The sequence below is a fragment of the Carassius gibelio genome, chromosome A4 (genome assembly GCF_023724105.1).
Source record: "Carassius gibelio isolate Cgi1373 ecotype wild population from Czech Republic chromosome A4, carGib1.2-hapl.c, whole genome shotgun sequence".
NCBI lineage: Eukaryota > Metazoa > Chordata > Actinopteri > Cypriniformes > Cyprinidae > Carassius > Carassius gibelio.
In genome coordinates, this window is record NC_068374.1 from 8800206 (window position 1) to 8806549 (window position 6344).

At 37.9% G+C, this 6344-nt stretch overlaps 1 protein-coding gene across 1 annotated transcript in view; it reads right to left on the bottom strand.

Annotated features, from left to right (window-relative positions):
- Positions 1–6344, bottom strand: part of LOC127967777 (gastrula zinc finger protein XlCGF26.1-like) — a 369056-nt gene that overhangs the window by 289748 nt on the left and 72964 nt on the right. The gene's annotated exons all lie outside the window — the stretch shown is intronic.

Below are 6344 nucleotides of genomic sequence, written 5' to 3' on the forward strand. Positions count from 1 at the left end.
TGGGTATAATAGCAGGGACCCATAATCAGCCCACATGGGGCCCAGCTAGTGTGGGCCCCAGATGGGAGAAACCTGGGATGCCCAAGTAGGTTTTAGCTAGGGCCCATGTGAAGCCCACCTTCAGCCCATCTGGGCTTGCCCACATGGGGCCACCATGGAACCCCCGGACAAAATTAACTGGGCCCCATCTGGGCAGCCCAGATGGGGCCCACTCACCAGCCCATATCCATCCCTTATGGGCCCCACATGGGTGTGTTGACAGGGTGGTCATTGATCCTCTCCCGCTCGGCGCTGTCTAGCGCAGCTTCACCACACAGATTTAACTCCGCACCGCTAATTAAAACGGGCTGGTGGCAGACTAATATTTAATATTTCTGATGTAAAGATTTCTGTGAAACGCGTAAAGTTGCACAGAAGAAAGCCCAACAGGACCTGCCCTGCACAGTTTAAGAATCGGTAGCCATAGTAACGTTAGAGGACTATTATTTTGTTGAACAGACCTGAGCGACAACTGATGACGTCACATGCTCAGATTTGCTTGACCAATCGGCGGAAGGGGGCGTCTTAGGCCCGCCCACATGTGGAAAACGAATTTTGAAGTCATTTATTCGTTTTATGCCTCTGAACTAAAAAACGAAAAATCAAGCCGAAATCTCGTTTTTCGTTTTTTTAAAAAAAACGAAAAACGAATAAAGGGGCCGTTTTCTCGTTTCTGCTTATTCCATTTCAAATGGGAAAACAAACTATCAAAACGTACACGGACCTTCCTTATCATCGGGAATCTGATCATCGTCATACCTGATGGGAGAGAGAAGAGATCAAAATAAGATGAAGATGACGTGATGATGTCAGTTACATCACTTTTAGATTTCATGATTGTGGCTCAAATGGAGTGACATGAGCCGCTTTTATTATGCTGCATGGTTTGGATTATACTGTGTGAATATGGTAATATAATAATGGACTGTGACCACTGGATAATGAAAAACAACAAAAAAGACAAAACTAAACAATCTGAGGTGTCTGTAACCCAGGATATAAACTCACTTTTGTATGAACCGTTTCATAAATGTGCCTCCAAGAAGTATACAGTTGGGTTTTACATAAGTATCACTGAGATGATAATAAAAATAATTATATCTAGTTTTATAATCTATTAATATTAATTTTATTTATTTAGATTTTTTTAGTTTTTTTATTTTCTTATTTTGTTGATGTTTTAGTAATTTAGTTGTGTTTTTTTTTTATTTATTATTAGTTATTTTATTTATTTTTAATAGGTCTTTATAGCTTTGATTTAATTTTACTTATTTTTTTGTCATTTCAATGGCACTTAAACATATGTGAAAATGAGACAAAAACTTATTTATCTATTTATTTACTTTCATTTTTTATATATATATATTTATTTAATATACATCATATACCTCACTGACCTTTGGAACTTATGCGGTATCATGTCATATGTATGTATGTGTATGTGTGTGTGTGTGTGTATACACACATACATATTTGGAACTCATGTGGTTCCAAACCCATATGCTTCTTTTCATTATTAGATTTGATGATATTTTTTAAGCTTTTGAAAGGACATGTGGTACATTATTACATTATGTGGAGTGTTGGTCCCTCACTTCCAATAACAAATGCTTACACTCTTACACACTCTCTCTCTTTCTCTCTCTCTTTGAGAGTGTGTGTGTTCAGAAGCAATGCAGTAAGAGTGTGCGCTGAGCTGCAGCAGCATCAGTGTCTCAGTGTCAGCCGCTCTATAGCATGCATTAGGAAACATACTTGATCAACACTTAATGCTCTGCGGGATGTGAGTTCAGGTAGGACCATATCCTTTCTCTCCTCCTGTCCAATAATTATAGGAATGAGTGTGTGTTGTTTTTATACTACATTGTTTAAAATAGCCCCCTCAAGGATAGTAAAACCTGAGATCACCAACATTGGTGGATCAGTCCCCTGGGGAAATGGATCAATAAACACAACAAATATTTTTTGGAAGATGTAAAAATGCAGAATGATTTGTGTGATGTGTAGGTTTAGGGACAGGGTTAGTGTAGGGGGAGAGCATATACAGTTAATTCATAGCTTCATTTCATATTTCCATTTTTTTTAAACAAAACGAAATAACAACAACAACAATAGGCTATAATTATAAAATCAAACCGTTTGTCATTTCTCTTTATTACTTTTGGTTCGTATTTCAATTTGTTGTTAGTCACCCAAATAAAATAAAATATACTAACAATTGACTGTGTGATGAAAAATGTAGTAGTTTATTTATTTATATATTTATACAATAAAATTTGTAAAAGAAAAACTAAATTTACCTCTGTGCCTGCATTTCAATGAAATTGTGTTTATTGAAGAAATTTTAATCAAATTATCATAATAAAAATAATAGATAAGGTACAGATTTCGCTTTTAACGTTTGTTATGAACAAATATTAACTCAGATATTATGCAAAACATAATTTGTATCAGTACTGGAGAAGGCCTTGCACAATGAAGGTGACGAGCCTTTTACACAACTGGGGGATAAAAAGGCCCCATGACATCTCATCCATTTAAAGGATTTCAATATGCAATTCAACAGTATTCAATAATATGTATTATTATTATTATCATTCATGCAAGGAAGAGGTCAAAAGGGAGTAAGGCTTTTGCTCTTTATCTTGAGTGACGGAAACCCCACTTTTGTCTTTTGATTTTCCCTGTGAGATTCAGAATTTGTCTCCAGACCCATTTATCATCGGTTCACTGCCTAAAGTTGACAACACTGGAGGAGTTATTTTAAGTGTCTTGTTAATTCTGATTAAGCTGAACTTTTTCTTGTCCTTTCTTATTGTAATTGAGTTTTTAAGTTTAATCAATAGTGTGTACTCAAACAAACTGAGTTTGTATTACTTAAACGTGTCATTTCTTTACATTAATTATGAATTCTAAGTAAACAGTACTTTTTAATGGCCTATCTTATTGTAATTATGTGAGCTAAAACAACTTAACATCTTCACGTTTTGCCTGTCCAACACACGCAGTACCTTCACCACACTGCATCCTCAGTGGAAATCATTTTGGAGGGTAACATTGTGATGGATGTTGAGAGCCTGCCCCAGGCCATGTACATTGTCTTCGGACTTACCTATGGACTGCACCTCAACTACCCAAAGTACATGAAGAACACTTTAGAGTTTTTTCAACAGGTACTTGTGAACTTAGGTAAGACAGATCTGAAACCTAAATGTCAAACACTCAAGAATCAGCTTGCAATGTAAGATCCAGCGTCTCCTCTTCCCAAGTCATCAAATGTGAGACTTTGGCAGTAAAGGTAAAGTAAATTGAAGAGGGAGAGGGTAAGGAGAGATGGACAGCCTAAAAAATGTTACATGGGGGCTAGAGAAAGCATTGGGGGTTGTGAGGAGGGCAGATAGAGGGAGGAGGAGGAGGGGAAAGTATGGGCTCTAGATGGTTATCTACTGTCAAGTTTTATTTTTCACTTTTATTCGGTCTCACACATGCTTTTTTATTTTAGTCAGAGAAACAATTTTTTGTTAATGATCGAGTTCACAAATGTCAAGATGGAGGACTGGAGTAGAGAGAGGATGGGGTGGGGGTGGGACGTGGCGGAAGAGGAAGGGAGGTAGAGTTGGGCTCTCAGATACAGGTATCTGCTGTAGCCGATCTGACTCGAACCAGACAAATCAAAGAGTCGATCAGGACTGGGGTTGAAACACGAGCCGAATTCCTCAGGAAGTCATTAAACATTCTGTGCCACAAGTCCCAAACAAGATAACCAACTTTCACAGAACAGCTTTCAACATTAACACCAATAGAACAATTATTGACAAAATGTAATTCGGACAAGAGATTGTCAAATTTGGGGCAAGTGAGATGCAACGTTGGACATCACGTGTGAGAGTACTACACAAGACCCCCCCCCCCCCCCCCCCCCCCACCTAGCAGAACCAGACTGAAATTCCTAAGGGGGGCTTTGAACCTCTGGTCTCCACAGAAATCTTTATCAAAAGATAATGACACAGAAAGTGTCTTTTCTACATATATATAGACCAAAATGAACTCAAAAAGACTTATAAATGAATTTCAGTCCATCGCTTCACTCCATATTCATTTATATGTAACCCACACATTTGACTATCATGTTATAATCACTTATTGTGTATGTCTTTTAATAATTATTGGATAGCTTAAGGATACATATTCATGTTTAGTATCTATGTAATCGAATCTGCTTGCTTGAAATAGTCATGACCATCAGTTATTTGTCAAATGTATCATATTCTTGTTATAGGAATCATGTCCAAAATTATACCCTGAAAGAGCGGGAGAATTTGGACCACATTCTTGATAAGATAACATGATTTATGATAACTGGAGCAAAGACAATATCTAACTGGTCAAGACAACATTTGAGGTGTGGCCAACAGGCCAGTTTAAATACTTAGGACACCATAAAATCTTGCTTTTTTGTTTTAAGCTATGCGTTTAGCTTCTGCTATTAGTCATGCCTGCTTTGCTTTTAGCTTTGCTTCTTAGCTTTTAGCCATGATGTTTGTCATCACTGTTCTTTGAGCGCGTTTCCAGCGTGCTTCGGCCTGCACGTCTGCTGCTACTTAGCCACGATGAAAAGAAACACCACCTAGTCTCGTCAAACTTTACTTCTTTTCTTTTCCATTTGAGAGTTTTGTGTTCTGAGTTAAGTTTTGTAACGCCGTGTCTGACCTCGACTGTCCGTTCAACTTCAACCAGCCACACAACTCTGTGTCTTCAGCCAACACCCAACCAAGGGCTTCCCAAGACGTCACTTCAGCGACTACTGAACTTCCAGCCAATCAGCGACATCAGGGGAACCCCATTTCAACGACATTTTTACACAGGCAATGTACTTTCAGACATTTGTACTGGTGTATCTAATATAATTTTAACCTCATTGAGGAACTCATTGCGAGCGTTAATTAAGTGATTGATGGTTGTTCATGTCTAAGCAATTTAACGTATTGCTGTAAACTTGGGATTCCACATTTCCATTCTCTTAAACTCATCTTTCCCTAACTTTCGATCTTCCTGCAACTTGTGTGAATGTGTGTGTGCGTGCGTTTATGTGTTAGATTAGTTTATATGTCTTAGATTTATCTAATAAAGCCTTCTTCATATTGAAAAGAGAAGTATCTTGTGTTTTGTGCTTACAAGGTAATGTCTTAAACTGCCGATCTTGTTACTGTGCTAATTGATATTGTTTTCACTATAGTTTGGATATTAATATCCAGCGCAGATTTGATGTTAAACGGCTCGTTCAGTGAATCGCAGGGCGTCTCAGTGATCAGCCGTGAAACAGTGATTCTGTTCAAATTCCTGTTAAAATCTTAATTGATTCCCTTTGAGCTAAATTGACCTGTTTCCCTTACACTGCTCTGTTATTTTTTTTACTCCCGTTCTCTCTTCTTTCATTCTCACACGCTTATTTTGTTTTTCCATGGACACATTTGTTATTTGCAAATGTTAAGCTGCCAGTGTTTTGCAGGGCTGAGTTTTATCTTGCCAGTTTGTCAACCAAATGTAAATGAATAAATGTTAAGTCATATTTCACTTTATTTTTTTTTTGAATAGGCTCATTTAACATCTCCCCCAGAGTTAAACAGTTGAGTTTTACCGTTTTTGAATCCATTCAGCCGATCTCCGGGTTCGGCGGTACCACTGTTAGCATGACCATTAGCATCTGTCTCAAAAAAATGACCAAAGAGTTTTGATATTTTTCCTATTTAAAACTTGACTCTTCTGTAGTTACATCGTGTACTAAGACCGACAGAAAATGAAAAGTTGTGATTTTCTAGGCTGATGTGGCTAGGAATTATACTCTCATTCCTGCGTAATTATAATCAAGAAACTTTGCTGCTGTACCATGAGTCCAGCAGGCGTAATGATATAACGCAGCACCTGAAAATAGTCCCCAGCTTGGTAGACTGTAGGATAGATTATTTTCAGGTGCTGCGTCATATCATTACGCCTGTTGGACTCATGGTACGGCAGCAAAGGTTCTTGTGGTACCGCCAGACCTGGAGATCGGCTGAATGGATTTGAAAACGGTAAAACTCAACTGTTTAGCTCTGGGGAAGTAGTAAAATGAGCTTATTTCCAAAAAAAGTGGAGTATCCCTTTAAGTGTTGAAGTATAAATGTTAAGATACCTGTGTTTAGCAGGGCTGAGTTTTATCTTGCCAGTTTGTCAACTAAATTTGAAGAGGTGCAGTACAATATTGTAATGATTGGCGGTAAAGAGGAAGAGATTTTTCTTCTTTTCATGTCATCACTGAGGATACT